Here is a 20,372-nt window from a genome sequence, read left to right on the forward strand (position 1 = left end):
AATTAAGCAGGGGGATGAGTGGAAAACCGCATTTAATACGCCCGAGGGCCACTTTGAGTATTTGGTGATGCCTTTTGGTCTTTCAAATGCCCCTTCAGTCTTTCAGTCCTTTATGCATGACATTTTCCGTGATTATTTGGATAAATTTATGATTGTGTATCTGGATGATATTTTGATTTTTTCGGATGACTGGGACTCTCATGTCCAGCAGGTCAGGAGGGTTTTTCAGGTTTTGCGGTCTAATTCCTTGTGTGTGAAGGGTTCTAAGTGCGTTTTTGGGGTTCAAAAGATTTCCTTTTTGGGATATATTTTTTCCCCCTCTTCCATCGAGATGGATCCTGTCAAGGTTCAGGCTATTTGTGATTGGACGCAACCCTCTTCTCTTAAGAGTCTTCAGAAATTTTTTTGCTAACTTTTATCGTCGATTTATTGCTGGTTTTTCTGATGTTGTTAAACCATTGACTGATTTGACTAAGAAGGGTGCTGATGTTGCTGATTGGTCCCCTGCTGCTGTGGAGGCCTTTCGGGAGCTTAAGCGCCGCTTTTCTTCCGCCCCTGTGTTGCGTCAGCCTGATGTTGCTCTTCCTTTTCAGGTTGAGGTCGACGCTTCTGAAATCGGAGCTGGGGCGGTTTTGTCGCAGAGAAGTTCCGATTGCTCCGTGATGAGACCTTGTGCTTTTTTCTCGCGTAAATTTTCGCCCGCCGTGCGGAATTATGATGTTGGGAATCGGGAGCTTTTGGCCATGAAGTGGGCTTTTGAGGAGTGGCGTCATTGGCTTGAGGGGGCTAGACATCAGGTGGTGGTATTGACTGACCACAAAAATCTAATTTATCTTGAGTCCGCCAGACGCCTGAATCCTAGACAGGCGCGCTGGTCGTTGTTTTTCTCTCGGTTTAATTTTGTGGTGTCCTACCTGCCGGGTTCTAAGAATGTTAAGGCGGATGCCCTTTCTAGGAGTTTTGAGCCTGACTCCCCTGGTAATTCTGAACCTACAGGTATCCTTAAGGATGGAGTGATATTGTCTGCCGTTTCTCCAGACCTGCGGCGGGCCTTGCAGGAGTTTCAGGCGGATAGACCTGATCGTTGCCCACCTGGTAGACTGTTTGTTCCTGATGATTGGACCAGTAAAGTCATTTCTGAGGTTCATTCTTCTGCGTTGGCAGGTCATCCTGGAATCTTTGGTACCAGGGATTTGGTGGCAAGGTCCTTCTGGTGGCCTTCCCTGTCTCGAGATGTGCGAGGCTTTGTGCAGTCTTGTGACGTTTGTGCTCGGGCCAAGCCTTGTTGTTCTCGGGCTAGTGGATTGTTGTTGCCCTTGCCTATTCCGAAGAGGCCCTGGACGCACATCTCGATGGATTTTATTTCGGATCTTCCTGTTTCTCAGAAGATGTCTGTCATCTGGGTGGTGTGTGATCGTTTCTCTAAGATGGTCCATTTGGTTCCCCTGCCTAAGTTGCCTTCTTCTTCCGAGTTGGTTCCTCTGTTTTTTCAAAATGTGGTCCGTTTGCATGGTATTCCGGAGAATATCGTTTCTGACAGAGGTACCCAATTCGTGTCTAGATTTTGGCGAGCATTCTGTGCTAGGATGGGCATAGATTTGTCTTTCTCGTCTGCTTTCCATCCTCAGACTAATGGCCAGACCGAGCGGACGAATCAGACCTTGGAGACATATTTGAGGTGTTTTGTGTCTGCAGATCAGGATGATTGGGTTGCTTTTTTGCCTTTAGCGGAGTTTGCCCTCAATAATCGGGCCAGCTCTGCCACCTTGGTGTCTCCCTTTTTCTGTAATTCGGGGTTTCATCCTCGATTTTCTTCTGGTCAGGTGGAATCTTCGGATTGTCCTGGAGTGGATGCTGTGGTGGAGAGGTTGCATCAGATTTGGGGGCAGGTAGTGGACAATTTGAAGTTGTCCCAGGAGAAGACTCAGCTTTTTGCCAACCGCCGGCGTCGGGTTGGTCCTCGGCTTTGTGTTGGGGACTTGGTGTGGTTGTCTTCTCGTTTTGTCCCTATGAGGGTTTCTTCTCCTAAGTTTAAGCCTCGGTTCATCGGCCCGTACAAGATATTGGAGATTCTTAACCCTGTGTCCTTCCGTTTGGACCTCCCTGCATCTTTTTCTATTCATAATGTTTTTCATCGGTCATTATTGCGCAGGTATGAGGTACCGGTTGTGCCTTCCGTTGAGCCTCCTGCTCCGGTGTTGGTTGAGGGCGAGTTGGAGTACGTTGTGGAAAAAATCTTGGACTCCCGTGTTTCCAGACGGAAACTCCAGTATCTGGTCAAATGGAAGGGATACGGTCAGGAGGATAATTCTTGGGTGACTGCCTCTGATGTTCATGCCTCCGATTTGGTCCGTGCCTTTCATAGGGCTCATCCTGATCACCCTGGTGGTTCTGGTGAGGGTTCGGTGCCCCCTCCTTGAGGGGGGGGTACTGTTGTGAAATTGGATTTTGGGCTCCCCCGGTGGCCACTGGTGGAATTGAACTGGTGTGCATCATCCTCTCTGTTCACCTGTTTCCATCAGGATGTGGGAGTCGCTATTTAGCCTTGCTCCTCTGTCACTTCCATGCCGGTCAACATTGTAATCAGAAGCCTTTCTGTACATGTTCCTGCTGCTAGACAACTCCCAGCTAAGTTGGACTTTAGTCCTTGTTTGTTTTTGCATTTTGTTCCAGTTCACAGCTGTAGTTTCGTTTCTGTGTCTGGAAAGCTCTTGTGATCTGAAATTGCCACTCTGATGTTATGAGTTAATACTAGAGTCTTAAAGTAATTTCAGGATGTGTTTTGATAGGGTTTTCAGCTGACCATGAAAGTGCCCTTTCTGTCTTCCTGCTATCTAGTAAGCGGACCTCAATTTTGCTAAACCTATTTTCATACTACGTTTGTCATTTCATCTAAAATCACCGCCAATATTTGGGGGCCTCTGTCTGCCTTTCGGGGAAATTTCTCTAGAGGTGAGCCAGGACTATATTTTCCTCTGCCAGGATTAGTTAGTCCTCCGGCCGGCGCTGGGCGTCTAGGGATAAAACGCAGGCTACGCTACCCGACTACTGTTAGTTGTGCGGCAGGTTTAGTTCATGGTCAGTTTAGTTTCCATCCTTCCAAGAGCTAGTTCTTATGTTTGCTGGGCTATGTTCTCTTGCCATTGAGAACCATAACAGTCTACGTAAAGTCCTCGTCTTCCTCTGCTGAGCTGCTCAGCTGCATGCCTCTGGGTTTACACCAAGTGTGATCTACGACCTCATCATCATCCTCTCTGCTGCTCCCCCACTCCTCGCCCTGAGGGGCACCCTCTTCCTCTTCCTGCCCTGACAGCTGGCGCCTCAAGTATCTGAGTCTCATCATAAATGGATTACCTTCACCCAATGGGGTTAATGATTTGGATTCTTCTCAAACCTAACTTTGGATCAAACTAAGAAAAATTGTCCATCGGTGCAGATGATTTCCTCATCTTGACTCTGACTCTGTGAATCTTTAGAGTTCACTTCTGATGCCCATGGCATACAATGTGTTAATGGATCTGCAGACTCAGCCATCTGTGCGTCCCAACAGTCAAGTGCATGGTTGGAGATTTGTTATTTGGGGGAAAATAAAGATAATTGGGGTACCACCATTGAGAACTGTACTGTGTGTGATGTCAAGGTGGAGGAAGAGGAGCAGAAACCACTTTATGCAGCGCTTGCCAACTACTGGAGCACATGTTCTTTCTAACCCTTGTCTACAAGGCATACCATTGTATGGCTGCCAAAGAAAGAGAGTGGAGTTGCCCGTCCAGTAACAGTAGTTGTAAAAATGCTGCTCAATTGCTCACTATTCCACTGAAACTACCCTGACTAAAGACACCAATGACCTACTAACCTAGCATCTGCCTTTGGCAAAGTGGACCATTCCCTCTTACTACAGACTTTCTGATCTGTTGACATTACAGACTTGGCTTTTGTTGCATATCCTCATTTAAAACAGACAGAGGACATTCAGTATCTCCCACTCACACACCATATCCTCATCTCGCTCCCTATGTGTCGGGCCATAGCAGCCTGCCCACTGTAGATTTTCAGCTGCAACCTTCTGTAGGTCAGCCATGGAGTAGCACCTGGTGCCATCTCCTTGTCCCTTTCACCTGCTGCCACTTATCTGAGTTGGGATTTATTAGGCCACCTAGTTATGTCCCTCCAGGCTTTCAGAGGGATACGGCGCAGTGGTTCCCCCACCTTGCCCATTGCAGTCTAAATATGCTGGATTGGCTGAAGTGGAAAAGGTGTCAGTCCCCACTATACCAGTTATACTCTATTGCAATTGATGTCACTTAGTGTCTGGTCTACGTGCCGAAACACGTATTGGGATCTGGTGTCAGTCCAGCAGGAGGAGATAATTACAGGTAATTTCTGTCCATTTGTATTAAATTAAATTGCTTCCTCATGTTTTACCTAATGTAGGACCCCTTGCACAGTTTACCCTATATATACACATAGTCATTGTTGGTATTCCTCATTTAATGACAGAAAAACCCACAATGGTCACAGAAATAACTTGAATCTGACAAAAGTAATAATAAACAAAAGATCTATGAAAATGAAAACAAATGAAAGTCAGACATTGCTTTTCAACCATGCTTCCACAGAATTAAAAAAAAAAATAAAACTCACGAAAAAGGCCATAGAAATCCATTTTACACTGGGGTGACCCAAGGTAAACCACATATTCAAAATTTGTCTTTAATCCCAATGTTTCTGATATTAAGATCTATTGCTTGTTTTACTACTCATTTATTTCTGAATTTATTCAATTTAATATGTTAGCAGTAGTGTTGAGCATTCCGATACTGCAAGTATCGGGTATCGGCCGATACTTGCTGTATCGGAATTCCGATACCGAGATCCGATATTTTTGTGATATCGGGTATCGGTATCGAAACAACATTAATATAAAAATGTGTAAAAGAGAGAATTAAAATAAAAAATATTGCTATACTCACCTCTCCGACGCAGCCTGCACCTTACCGAGGGAAGCGGCAGCGTTCTTTGTTTAAAATTCGCGCTTTTCTTTCCTTTACGTGAGTCCCGGCTTGTGATTGGTTGCGTGCCGCCCATGTGACCGGGACGCAACCAATCACAGCAAGCCGTGACGTAATTTCAGGTCCTTCAGGATTTTAAAATTACGTTCCGGCGTTGTGATTGGTTGCGTCGCAGTCACATGGGCGACGCAACCAATCACAGCAAGCCGTGACGTAATTTCAGGTCCTTAAGGATTTTAAAATTACGTCCCGGCTTTGTGATTGGTTGTGTCGCAGTCACATGGGAGACGCAACCAATCACAAGCCGTGACGTCACGGGAGGCTGGACACGCGCGCATTTTAAAATGGGCGCGTGTCCAGCCTCCCGTGACGTCCCGGCTTGTGATTGGTTGCGCCGCGATCAACCAATCACAAGCCGGGAGGCTGGACACGCGCCCATTTTAAAAAGCGCGCGTGTCCAGCCTCCCGTGACGTCACGGCTTGTGATTGGTTAATGGCGGCCATGTTGCCGGGACGCGGACCAATCACAGCAAGCCGTGACGTAATTTCGTCACGGCTTGCTGTGATTGGTCCGCGTCCCGGCAACATGGCGCCGTGACCAATCATAAGCCGGGACGTCACTGGAGGCTGGACACGCGCGCTTTTTAAAAAGTGCGCGTGTCCAGCCTCCCGTGACGTCACGGCTTGTGATTGGTTAGTGGCGGCCATGTTGCCGGGACGCGGACCAATCACAGCAAGCCGTGACGTAATTTCGTCACGGCTTGCTGTGATTGGTCCGCGTCCCGGCAACATGGCCGCCCTGACCAATCACAAGCCGGGACTTCACGTAACCAAGTAAAAGCGCGAATTTTAAACAAACAACGCTGCCGGTTCCCTCGCTGAGGTCCAGGCTGCGTCGGACAGGTGAGTATAGCGATATTTTTTATTTTAATTCTTTCTTTTACACATTTATATGGATCCCAGGGCCTGAAGGAGAGTTTCCTCTCCTTCAGACCCTGGGAACCATCAGGAATACCATCCGATACTTGAGTCCCATTGACTTGTATTGGTATCGGGTATCGGTATCGGATTGGATCCGATACTTTGCCGGTATCGGCCGATACTTTCCGATACCGATACTTTCAAGTATCGGACGGTATCGCTCAACACTAGTTAGCAGCCATATGTTTTTTGTATTTGTAATCATATCTATTAACGCCTTTTAGCATATAATGGCAATTGTAGTTCAGTTAATTAGGGATATCCTGGTCATATTGTGATTGAATTAATATGTGGCTATTATGATCATCAATAACCCACCTTTGAAAGTCACTTTTAATCATTAAGCAATGCTGTATATAAGCCCCCGTTCTGACCTGAAAGAGAAGAAAAATAAGTTTTATTATACTCACCCGGGGGCGGTCCGGTCCGATGGGTGTTGCAGGTCCCGGGTCCAGCGCCTCCCATCTTCATGTTGTCATCCTGCTTGCTTCGTGTCGCACTCTTGCGCAGGCGTACTGGTCTGCCCTTTTGAGGGTAGAGCAAAGTACTGCAGTCCGCAGGCGTGGAGAAAGGTCAAAGAGGCCCAGTGCCTGCGCACTGCAATACTTTGATCTGCCCTCAACAGGGCAATATTGGTGACTAGGTGCAAATTAAATTTGATAAAAAATAATCATCCAACTTGGCAAATTCAGATTTCAAAAGACTTGATCATATCTACAAGCCAGTAACTGTAAATGTGATAGAACTAAACCAACTTCTTCCACAGTTACATGATCAAGTTAATTGATTGCACGCCCCTTAGAGGTGCTTTGTATGGTGATGAGCATAAGCATTCTGACCAGGCTAGTCCCATAAAAAGCAATCTGCCCTGTGCATTCTGATACCATTCTAAATTTGTCAGAATTAACTTTTTCAGAAAATTGTGCTGCAATAACTCCTCTGTGTGGAATTGGACAGGATAAGCTATAACTTTATTTGTCCCGCACAAATCAATGAACCTTAGCCACCCGTGATGCTTCTGCTCATATTTTGTGTTCTCTAGGCCACTTCTAGTGGGTAGTAACTACTGTATATTGTGAACATATCAAAAAACCTTTCTTCTTGAAGCTGTAGTCATCTAACCCTTAAAGTTCACACTATTGAAGTTGCTCACATCCTAATATTTGTCAGTTTTTCTTGCGTATTGACTATATACTTGCTGCCTAAAATATTGCATAAAATATCTAATTGAAGGTGTAATTCTCATTAGATAATCTGCCTGTTGATTTAATATTATGGCTGATCGATGCATAGTAACAGCTGTTAATTAGAAATGATGACCTTCCAATTGACTCTTACCCTGTGAAGTTATAACAAATGTTTCCCCACAGAGGCTATACCAGTCTGCACAGCTACACTTACTCTGCAACATACCAACATACCGCTGTCTGGTCCAAGAAACAACTTCAATTAAACCACATTAATGCATTAAACTGAGCAAAACTTATCAAACATACTGAGATATAGTGACCTAAAAACAATACAACATAAAAGGAACACAAGAACATTATCTAATTAACTGGCAATATAGCAATAGGTTTTGTTCTAAGATGTGCACTATAGATTGCAAAAGTCAGAAGTTACAATCATAATAACACATCAACATACTGTATAATAAGCCATATGGTTCAGAGTAACCATGAAAAATGATTATACTTTAATGTAGTTAATAACCCATTTAAGCAGCATTTAGCAAATAATAGAGCAATTAATTTCACAGTCTTCAATGCTACTTTATTATCTTGCAAATGAGTTCTATGACAATATTCAAGCCAGGGGGTCTATGGCGATATAAAATTATTTAATGCATTATTAACAAAACTTAATTTGTAGATCTTAAAAGGAAGTCATATGGTGAATACAATTAATTTAGACAGAAATAATCAGAAACAGGAGACAAGGACTTTTATGCTTGGTTGCTTAATATAAAGTACAAATCAGCTTGCTGGATAGATAGTTAGATGGATATTTTTTTCAAAAAAAGAGGCAGCACTCCATCATTTCAGTGTAAGACGGGCAGGATTTTAATCAACCCACTTGTCTGGGTGATGTTTTGGCTCTGAATGAGCCTTTCTCAAGCCGAAACGTCGTCCAGACAAGTGGGTTGATTAAAATCCTGCCCGTCTAACACTGAAATGATGGAGTGCTGCCTCTTTTTTGAAAAATATATGTGAAGTTGGGATATGCTGGACGGATTCCCTGGGGGCCTTGCACCCGAAAATAAGTAAAATTGCGCTGTTCCTTTTTTATATTACTAGTTAGATAGATTGATAGATAGAGAGATAGAGAGATATAGACATAAATAAGAATAAAAACAGATAGATTGATAGATAAAATATACACATTTCTATCTGTTTTTGTGCATGCGTTAATTAATTTAAATATTGATATAAATGTAATGCATTTTTTTATTTTACTTTTACTGATTGAGACATATTTGCTCGTGTTAAGGTAAAGCACAGATTTTGTATCACAGAAACATAGTTGGAGTGCATATGATATACTGTAATGTGTCTAAAAGAAACTTAAAATTGGATTAATATTGCTTTCTCATGCTTGAAGCATAAAAAGTGCTTAAAGGCAAAAGGAGACCGAGAGCTACATCTAAAAATAAAATGCCCAATGGAAGTACAGATTTTCACAATTCAGATTTGTTTTGTCAGGAATACAGGTCTCTGGAGAATGAAGCAAATAAACTATGTGATTCATTTGTATTTTATAGCATATTAATATTCTTAGAGAAATAACACCTTGGGAAAACATATTTGTGCAATATTTGTCTTCTGGCACTTAATAAAATTTGCAATTTTATATTACTTTATATGGGAAGAATAAAATATTGCAACATTCAGCCTGCTTACAGCCTGCAATAAACACCTGCCACCTCCCCACCACAAGAGCTGCCATGAGCACCCTAACCTACTGTCTCCTTCTCCATTAGCCAGGAGCCTGGAAGCTCAGGGCTCTCTCCCCTCTGTCCCTGCCTCTCATTGTAATTTTAATCAATGTATTTTATATCTGTATTTTGATTGCAACCCCTTTTCATGTACAGCACCATGAAATAAATGGTGGTCTAAAAAGAAATAATAATTATAATAGGAATAAGAATTCATCAAGAAAAATATTTCTGCTCTTGTAACTGTTTGTGATCACTTCCAACACTAATGGATCCTTCCTGTAGTTCCCTGTATAGATTTATATATACGCTGATCTTTCCCTGCAACATTAGAAATACAGACAAAAGGGAATAACATTAATTATCCTGTGACAATATCTGACCTTGAATATATTAGAAAGTAAGTGAGCAGTAAGTTCTTGATGTGTGGGAAGCAGTAAAAAATAGTGATTGAAGGAACTGAGTGACTTTGATAAGGAAAAAAATGCTAGACAACAAGGTAGAGCATATCCAAAAAGACAGGTCTTCTAGAGTGTCTCGATTAGTCTATCATTGGTCCAAAGAAGATGAACAGGTGCCCATGTATACACCTAATTACTGCCAACAGAGACTACAATGGGCATGTGAGCATCAAATCTTGGTTATGGAGCAATGGAAGAAGGTGGCCAGATTTAATATGTCCAGTTTTCTCTTGCATCATGTGTACAGCAATCAATGGCAGTGGAATACATTATTGAAATAGAGAATTTTTATCCTGAAAAATTTGGATCCTGACATTCATGTGGATATTACTTTGATAGTTATCAAATATTAGCTACTTAAATATTTTTGCACACTAAGTACACTACTTCATGGTATCTCAATTTCTTTACTACAGGATGAACTGTGTATATCAATAGGTGGATTTATATATGTTTTTTTATGGCTAAACCTCCAAATAATGGCAGTAGGTGAACAACAATTTATAAACCACTTGGGGGAAGAACAGAAGACACAGAACAGTTGATCTGCTTAAAGGGAAACTATCAGCTAATTGATTTATGCTGCAAAACAGAAGCTAGAAAGAATTTGAGACTGGCTGCACAATCTCAGCCAAGCAGATTTTTCTCTAGAGTGTTCCAGGATTTTAGAGAAAATAATTTCTTCCTGCACTGCTGCAGCTAATTTTCACATCTTTTTTATTGAAAGAGATCTGTCATTGACCTCTTGTAGTGCTTGAGGCAGCCGGAAACTCGCCATGCTATCTTATATGTTGAAATTGAAAACAAGGCACTACTGGCTGATTAGTATTAACTAAGCAGGATCCTATCCTGTAACTTAATAGCTATAAAACTTGGTAAAAAGTGTGATGAAATGATTATTCATTTATTGAATATAGCAATCCAGAAATAGTCAAACATAGATAAATCAGAGCAATATTCAAAGTATACAGCAAGTCACAGGGGCAAATGGCCACTTCAAAGCTGCCACAAAACAACACAAAACTCCAATAGACATACATAGAAAAATTAGAACAAATGAAGTCTGTCTTTGAAGTAAAAACAAAATCATTTTTATTTCTACTTTAAACATCAATTTAAACATTGAATGAAATGTCTTTCACCAGTAGAGATAATCTATAATCTAATGGTAGGAGCGTTACTCTGTCCGAAGCCTTTATAGACTGCGCAAGCGCAGGAGATAGTGGTAGAGATCGTGGTATGCATAAGCATTGAACACATACCTTGATCTCAGGCTCAACAACTTACCTATGAGTTATTGCCGTGAGTAGTGTTGAGCGATACCGTCCGATACTTGAAAGTATCGGTATCGGAAAGTATCGGCCGATACCGGCAAAGTATCGGATCCAATCCGATACCGATACCTGATACCAATACAAGTCAATGGGACTCAAGTATCGGACGGTATTCCTGATGGTTCCCAGGGTCTGAAGGAGAGGAAACTCTCCTTCAGGCCCTGGGAACCATATTAATGTGTAAAAGAAAGAATTAAAATAAAAAATATTGCTATACTCACCTGTCCGACGCAGCCGGGACCTCAGCGAGGGAACCGGCAGCGTTGTTTGTTTAAAATTCGCGCTTTTACTTGGTTACGTGAGGTCCCGGCTTGTGATTGGTCAGGGCGGCCATGTTGCTGGGACGCGGACCAATCACAGCAAGCCATGACGAAATTACGTCACGGCTTGCTGTGATTGGTCCGCGTCCCGGCAACATGGCCGCCATTAACCAATCACAAGCCGTGACGTCACGGGAGGCTGGACATGCGCGTATTTTGAAAAGCGCGCGTGTCCAGCCTCCAGTGACGTCCCGGCTTATGATTGGTCACGGCGCCATGTTGCCGGGACGCGGACCAATCACAGCAAGCCGTGACGAAATTACGTCACGGCTTGCTGTGATTGGTCCGCGTCCCGGCAACATGGCCGCCATTAACCAATCACAAGCCGTGACGTCACGGGAGGCTGGACACGCGCGTATTTTAAAAAGCACGCGTGTCCAGCCTCCAGTGACGTCCCGGCTTGTGATTGGTTAATGGCGGCCATGTTGCCGGGACGTCACTGGAGGCTGGACACGCGCGCTTTTCAAAATACGCGCATGTCCAGCCTCCCGTGACGTCCCGGCTTGTGATTGGTTAATGGCGGCCATGTTGCCGGGACGTCACTGGAGGCTGGACACGCGCGCTTTTCAAAATACGCGCATGTCCAGCCTCCCGTGACGTCCCGGCTTGTGATTGGTTAATGGCGGCCATGTTGCCGGGACGTCACTGGAGGCTGGACACGCGCGCTTTTCAAAATACGCGCATGTCCAGCCTCCCGTGACGTCCCGGCTTGTGATTGGTTAATGGCGGCCATGTTGCCGGGACGTCACTGGAGGCTGGACACGCGCGCTTTTCAAAATACGCGCATGTCCAGCCTCCCGTGACGTCACGGCTTGTGATTGGTTAATGGCGGCCATGTTGCCGGGACGCGGACCAATCACAGCAAGCCGTGACGTAATTTCGTCACGGCTTGCTGTGATTGGTCCGCGTCCCGGCAACATGGCCGCCCTGACCAATCACAAGCCGGGACTTCACGTAACCAAGTAAAAGCGCGAAATTTAAACAAACAACGCTGCCGGTTCCCTCGCTGAGGTCCCGGCTGCGTCGGACAGGTGAGTATAGCGATATTTTTAATTTTAATTCTCTTTTTTGCACATTATTACATTAATGTTGTTGCGATACCCGATACCCGATACCACAAAAGTATCGGATCTCGGTATCGGAAATTCCGATACAGCAAGTATCGGCCGATACCCGATACTTGCAGTATCGGAATGCTCAACACTAGCCGTGAGGTCTCTTCAGGATTGTGGTCCAGGAGGTCGTGATAGAGATCGCAGTATGCAGTAAGCACTGAACGCATACTGCGATCTCCGGCACAACAACTCATCTATGAGGTATTGACCCAGGGTCCCTTCGGGCTGGAGGCCGGGACATTAAAACCTCCGTCAGAAATGGCGCATGCGCATAGTGCACTTCAGGTGCCATTTTGGAAGTTACACATCTGGGCCAGTGACTTTTAACAGAATATATATAGAAAATATGTCAGTTCAGCAATCCAACCACTTTCTAATGAATATACAGTACATACCAAAAGTTTGGACACACCTTCTCATTTAAAGTTTTTCTGTATTTTCATGACTGTGAAAATTGTACATTCACACTGAAGGCATCAAAACTATGAATTAACACATGTGGAATTATATACTTAGCAAAAAAGTGTGAAACAACTGAAGTTATGTCTTATATTCTAGGTTCTTGAAAGTAGCCACCTTTAGCTTTGATGACTGCTTTGCACACTCTTGGCATTCTCTTGATGAGCTTCAAGAGGTAGTCACCGGTCTTCCAACAATCTTGAAGGAGATGCTTAGCACTTGTTGGCCCTTTTGCCTTCACTCTGCAGTCCAGCTCACCCCAAACCATCTCGATTGAGTTCAGGTCTGGTGACTGTGGAGGCCAGGTCATCTGGCATAGCACCCCATCAATCTCCTTTTTGGTCAAATAGCCCTTACACAGCCTGGAGGTGTGTTTGTTGTCATTGTCCTGTTGAAAAATAAATGATGGTCCAACTAAATGCAAACCGGATGGAATAGCATGCCGCTGCAAGATGCTGTGGTAGCCATGCTGGTTCAGTATGCCTTCAATTTTGAATAAATCCCCAACAGGGTCACCAGCAAAGCACCCCCACACCATCACACCTCCTCCTCCATGCTTCACGGTGGGAACCAGGCATGTAGAGTCCATCGGTTCACCTTTTCTGCATCGCACAAAGACACGGTGGTTGGAACCAAAGATCTCAAATTTGGACTCATCAGACCAAAACACATTTTTCCACTGGTCTAATGTCCATTCCTTGTGTTCTTTAGCCCAAACAAGTCTCTTCTGCTTGTTGCTTGTCCTTAGCAGTGGTTTCCTAGCAGCTATTTTACCATGAAGGCCTGCTGCACAAAGTCTCCTCTTGACAGTTGTTGTAGAGATGTGTCTGCTGCTAGAACTCTGTGTGGCATTGACATGGTCTCTAATCTGAGCTGCTGTAAGCCTGCAATTTGAGGCTGGTGACTCGGATAAACTTATCCTCAGAAGCAGAGGTGACTCTTCGTCTTCCTTTCCTGGGGCGGTCCTCATATAAGCCAGTTTCTTTGTAACGCTTGATGGTTTTTGCCACTGCACTTGGGGACACTTTCAATGTTTTCCCAATTTTTCAGACTGACTGACCTTCATTTCTTAAAGTAATGATGGCCACTCATTTTTCTTTACTTAGAATTTGTATTATGGCAAGAAAAAAGCAGCTAACAGTCTATTCAGTAGGATTATCAGCTTTGTATCCACCAGATTTCTGCACAACACAACTGATGGTCCCAACACCATATATAAGGCATGAAATCCCACTTATTAAACCTGACAGGGCACACCTGTGAAGGGAAAATCATTCCCGGTGACTACTTCTTGAAGCTCATCAAGAGAATGCCAAGAGTGTGCAAAGCAGTCATCAAAGCAAAAGGTGGCTACTTTGAAGAACCTAGAATATAAGACATAATTTCAGTTGTTTCACACTTTTTTGTTAAGTATATAATTCCACATGTGTTAATTCATAGTTTTGATGCCTTCAGTGTAAATGTACAATTTTCATAGTCATGAAAATGCAGAAAAATCTTTAAATGAGAAGGCGTGTCCAAACTTTTGGTGTGTACTATACAGTAGATAATAGAAATAGAATGGGGTGGTCTCTGACGAGAGGGAGGCACAGGTGCAGGCTGAACCTGGATCAAGTCCAGTTAGGCCATAAATTTATAGAATAACAGCCGCACTCACAATAAGGATTTTTAAATGCAAAAATTGATTAATTTTATTCACCACAGTGGAAAAACAAGGATTGTTGAGGTAACGTTTTGGTCCGTAATAGGCCTTTGTCAAACCTCGCTGAAAAAACAATAAAGACATGGTACATTAGACATAAGTGTAACATACTGTACAAAAGCTATATACAATCATCACGATGCTGAGCAGATGGAATGAGATCTGATGATAAAAGCAAGAAAGCTGAACTGTACGTGGAATATAATACATTGACATTATATTAGTATTATTAGTATTATCCCAGTCCGAGCTGAAGAGATATATACAAAAATGAGTGCCCCGCACCCGCAGGTAACTTCTCTTGGACGCACGCAACCATGCTTTTTGGGCCACCTCTCCCAGTTTTCCTCATTTTTGTTTATATATCTTCAGCTCGGACTGGGACTGCCTTTCTTCCAAGCTCATCACACCACTCCACATTGTGGCGATAGGTATGTCCTCCATTATCCCTTTATTTTTCTACTCCTTTTCTATATCCTGCTTATCTCTTTCTTCTCCTTCCACAGCTCTACCTAGGAGCCTGTACACCTAAAACTACCAGATTTGTTATCCGATCTTCATGAAACACAGTCTACCCCGTTCACAGTTCAAGCATGTGGCATGCATTGTCTCAAAGCCCGACACGTTACCTGAACGACTGGACGAGATGTCCCACAAATTTATGGCTACGACAGTACCCCAAGAGTTTACTTGACAGAGAGAAAAGGCTGGTCTTAAGTTTATCTCCCAGCCCGAAGACTTAACCCAAACCTGAACGGGTTCTTTTATTCATACTCATCACCCTGTTATGCCTAAGGTATATAACGTGATTCATAAGCCCTGGCCCATGCTGAAACGCTCATAGCCTCACATAAAGGCTTTTTCCAGACCACCTCTTATGCGTAAACGAAGACCTAACAACATTAGAGATAGAGTCGTCAAGGCTGACATAGGTAGCTCCTCTAGAATCTCTAGAATACCTAAACAAACTTTCCTTGGCAGTGAAAGGAGTGGCACATTTCCCTGCATAGGCTGCACATGTTTCTCAAATGTCATTATATCCAGCTCAATTACCCATCCCCACTTTGGCAAACAGTATAAAATCAAGGGATTCTTCACGTGTGATTCGAACAATGTTGTGTACATGATAAAATGTCCCTGTGGCCTGCTTTATGTTGGTGAGATGACACAACTCATCTGTGATAGGATTTCCTCTTATAAATCCACCATACGGTGCAAGAAAATGTGGCTTCCCCTTCCACATCATTTTGCATCTGCCAATCATTCCATCTCCCAACTTTGTTTCCAGGTACTCGAGCAGGTCGATAGACCTCGCAGGGGTGGTAACCATATTAAAATATTGCGAGAACGGGAATCCCACTGGAAATACACTTTGCAATCCCTTACACCTAAAGGCCTTAACCGGGAACTTGACCTAGTTTTCTGAGAGAGGCCCGTGGTCCCTTGGTTTCCTGCTTTATTGAATTATACAGTCTTGGCCTTTTTGAATGTCTGTATATTTCCATGGTTATCCCATATACCTTATTAATTACTTTATTGGCGGTTTATTGTATAACAGGCTGACCTGTTGGTTCTATGTCTTCTAACCTTTTTTCAATCCTTTCAGGCTATCTGACCTTCACTATTTACACCCAACTGGGGTAAGTACCCAGAATCCTCCCTTTTTTTGAATATTGTTTCATTATTTTTTCATTTTTCCTTTTTTATTTTTATTTTTATTTCTTTTCATTTTTTACGTTTTTATTTCATTTTTTTAACTTTTTATTTTTTTTATCTTTTCTGTTCTATTTCCTGTTTTCATTTCAGTTTTTCTAGTTTGTTCATTTTTTGCATTAATTAATTGTATTTTATTTTATTTAATTTTTTACATTATACTTATTTCATTTTTCTTTCCCTCAGTTCATTATTATTTTTTTCATTTTTTACACTTATTGCTGCTTATTTTCGTCTATTATGTTATGCCGCACACTTTCTTTATTAACTTATTATTTTTATTTTTGATTTTAATTTTGTTTTTGATTTTTCTCAACGTAGGACCTTTTATTTGCATGATTATTCAATCCCTCTTATTTTTATTTTTATCGGTATTTTTATTTTCATTTTTCCATTCCTTCTTTTTTTCATATATTTCATTTTTATTATTTTACCATCATTTTCATCATTTTTCATTCATTTCCATTCTCCCCATCTTCATCTTATTTCTCCTTCCCCCATTCTTTCAACTTGCACCCTTCCGTCATCTATCTCTCTGCTTTCTCTTTGTGTTCATCCTTTATTCAGTATTCATCCCTCTGCCATGCAGGGGTCTCCTCCCCCCTCCAGCGCTTCTCGCGCACGCGCCCATGGTATTCTTCTTGCTGACATCCGCTCCCTATCTCCAGTATGCTCTGCACATGCGCGTACATTCGTTACCACGCAGGCACCATACCTGCGTCCCTAGCTGCCCATTGCGCATACTCCCGGTGCGATTCCCCTGTTACCGACTGCGCACGCCTTCTCTTTCCACTTCCTGCCCTGACGCTATAATTCCTCGCTGACCACCAATGCCGACTCACATCACCACAGGGCGCTCATTGCCCCGGACACCCAAAGGTAACTTCTCTGGGACACACGCAAACATGCTTTTTGGGCCACCTCTCCTAATTTTCCTCATTTTTGTATATATTTCTTCAGCTCGGACTGGGACCGCCTTTCTTCCAAACCCATCACACCACTCCACATTGTGGCAATAGGTATGTCCTCCATTATCCCCTTATTTTTCTACTACTTTTCTATATCCTGCTTATCTCTTTCTTCTCCTTCCACAGCTTTACCTAGGAGCCTGTACAGCTATATCTTTCTTCTACTGCGGTTTCTTTTACTGCGGTTTTTCCTCATTATTCCACAACAAGGTCAGTTTATTTGTTTTACATTGCCCCTGTGCATAAATATAATATGGTTTGCTCTTGTTGCATACTGTAGATTATATATTGCCGCCTGTCTGCCCTTACGCCATGCTGTTCCTATGTCTGCAACCTGCAATGCTTTTCATTAACCCTTGCTGGGAATCTTGTTGTATATAGTGTATATATATATGATATGTATATATGTCAATGTATTATATTCCACCAACAGTTCTTTTTTCGCGTTAACATCAGATCTCATTCCATCTGCTCAGCATTGTGATGATTGTATATAGCTTTTGTACAGTATGTTACACTTATATATAATGTCTAATGTACTATGTCTTTATTGTTTTTTTCAGCGAGGTTTGACAAAGGCCTATTATGGGGCCGAAACGTTACCTCAACAATCCTTGCTTCTCCACTGTAGTGAATAAAATTAATCAATTTTTGCATTTAAAAATCCATATTGTGTATACAGTAGATAAAGCACTTCAGGTGCCATTTTGTAAGTCACGCATCTGGGCCAGTGACTAAAAAATAAAAGTTTAACCATATATCATTGTACCATGTTAGCCAGTAGTCATCAACTTTGCAGTTAGCCATTGAAAGGTGCCAACCACTGAGGAATCTGAAATCTAAATATTTTAAGGAAAGTTTACAACCTTATTCATTCCGTAATTTCATGATAATTCCCCCCAAACTCCAGCACGTTTTTTCTCAGGAGGAAACTCAGGCAAAAAAATCAAAAAGGGCTGAAGCTCAAAAGGTTCGTAGAAGTAGAGTTAAAAAACAGGACCTTAAATTGCAGCATGAAGATAATACTGTCAGAAGAAGGGCTGCCCGTCATAACCTCACAAAAAAAGCATCAACAGATGCGCAAAGCTGACGCTGAAAGGCATAGGTCTGCCCAAGAAAGTATGACAGAAGGTTAGCTTCAGCAGCATCACAAAGCCAATGCTGAGACAAAAAGAGTAGCCCGTACTAAACAACCTGCCCGCTGGGGTAAGAACGTAAGATTTCACAACACTGCTTTGCTTGCTGAAAACTTCAATGAAGATGAGATTGAAGCATGCTATCTTGGCCCAATGAACAACAAATGCTCATTTTGTAATGCCAACCATTTCCAAAATGAAATTACTACAAACTGTTGTCATAATGGCACCATCATACTGGAAGAAGTACAAATGCATCCCTATATTACTAATTGCATGAAGATATTGGAACCAAACTCCAAGAATTTTATGGAAAACATAAGATCATACAATGGAGCAAACGCTCTTGCATCAATGGTTGCACAAATTGACCAATCAATTACCAGGCGATCAGGTCCTTTCTGTTACAGAATCCATAGGCAAATTTACCATGCAACATCTGCGTTGCACCCTACCTAAGGTGAATCACCAACATACGCCCAGTTATATACTCTGGCTCAAGTCTTGAATGAAAGAGTGGGAAATCCAGCCAACAGTGGAGGCATTCGTAATGTTATGGAAAATCTACAAAGAATTCTCGAAGATATCAATCCTTTCTCTAGAAAATACAAAAAAATGTTGCAATTTGAACAAGAAGAAATGCTACAAACAAATCTGGAAAACCAAATGCCTATTGAGTATAGCATGAATTTTGTGAGAGAAAAATAAATACTATGCACCCCGGCAGAATCAATGCTCCAATTGGGGAAATTGCTGCCATCTTCCACAGAGCAGATGGTGCACCCCCAGGAAACCGTGACATTACCATTCATCCAAAAAGTGGGATTTTACAAAATATATACAAAATATATCTATCCTGAGTAGACTCCAATGTGCCCCAATGTGCTACCCTTTGCTTTTCCCTTATCGGGACTCTGAGTGGACTACAAAACTAAAAAAACAGTTAGTCGAGGAAATGTGACTCAATTTCAGTGGTATTCATACCACTTTGATATATGTGATGGTACTTTTAACCAGTTCCTTAATGCAGGAAAGCTGACACACCAATTTATGGTTGATGCCTATTGCAAAACTGAGGCAAACCATTTGAATTGGGTGTGCAAAAATCCAAGTACTGTAAGAGCTGAACAATATGACGTCCTTCACCAATTCATAACTAACCACCATTTCATGGACATAGATATCCTGCCTGAAAAAAAAGTCATATTGCCATCAACTTTCAAAGGAAGTCCAAGAAATATGGCACAAAACTACCAAGATGCCATTGCAATGGTCAGGAAATATGTCAAACCAGACCTATTTGTAACAGTAACGTGCAATCCAAAATGGAGGGAAATCAGAGAAAATGTACTTCCCAGTCAGCAACTATGCGACAGGCTGGATTTATTAGCACGAGTATTTAGCATGAAACTAAAATTGCTACATGGAGACTTAACCACATACCACAGATTTGGATGTGTTAATGGTATGGTGTATGTAATTGAGTTCCAAAAAAGAGGGCTCCCTCATTGACACATATTGGTATTTATGGCCCCGGAATACAAAGCCTGGAATAAAGAAAGAATTGATAAAATTGTTTGTGCAGAGCTGTAAAATCCTGCATGATACACAGTCCATTAGGTCCACTTAATCCAAGTGCACCATGTATGGACAATGGGAACTGTACCAAAGGCTTCCGCAAAGATTTCTGTTCTGAAACTAATAGCAATGTAAACAGATACCATAAATACCAATGCTGGGATGATAACAACTTTGTTGCACTTGATGGAAACAGGGTTGATAATAGACGGGTTGCACCTTACAATCCTTATGTTTCCTTAAAATACAATGCCCACAAAAACAATGAGATTTGCAGTTCTACACAAAGTGTAAAATATTTGTTCAAATACATTTACAAAGGACATGATTGTGCAAATATCCAGTTTGTTATTTCTACCACAGAACAAGAAGCTACGGTTGAATGGGATGAAGTAAAAAATTACTTAGAAACTCGATATGTAAGTGCACTTGAAGCATGCTCAAGACTCAGGGAATATAAAATGCACCATCAAACTGATCATGTGGAAAGATTAAATGTCCACCTTGAGGACAAGCATACAATATGCTTCATACCAGGTAAAGAAGCTGAAGCAGTGCAGCAGAAAAACATCAAATGTAAGCTTCTTGCTTGGTTAAAACTGAATCGGGAACATCCTAATGCCCAACAATATTTACAGTATACATTGAAATCCCTGAA

This window comes from Ranitomeya variabilis, chromosome 3 (assembly GCF_051348905.1).
Source record: "Ranitomeya variabilis isolate aRanVar5 chromosome 3, aRanVar5.hap1, whole genome shotgun sequence".
NCBI lineage: Eukaryota > Metazoa > Chordata > Amphibia > Anura > Dendrobatidae > Ranitomeya > Ranitomeya variabilis.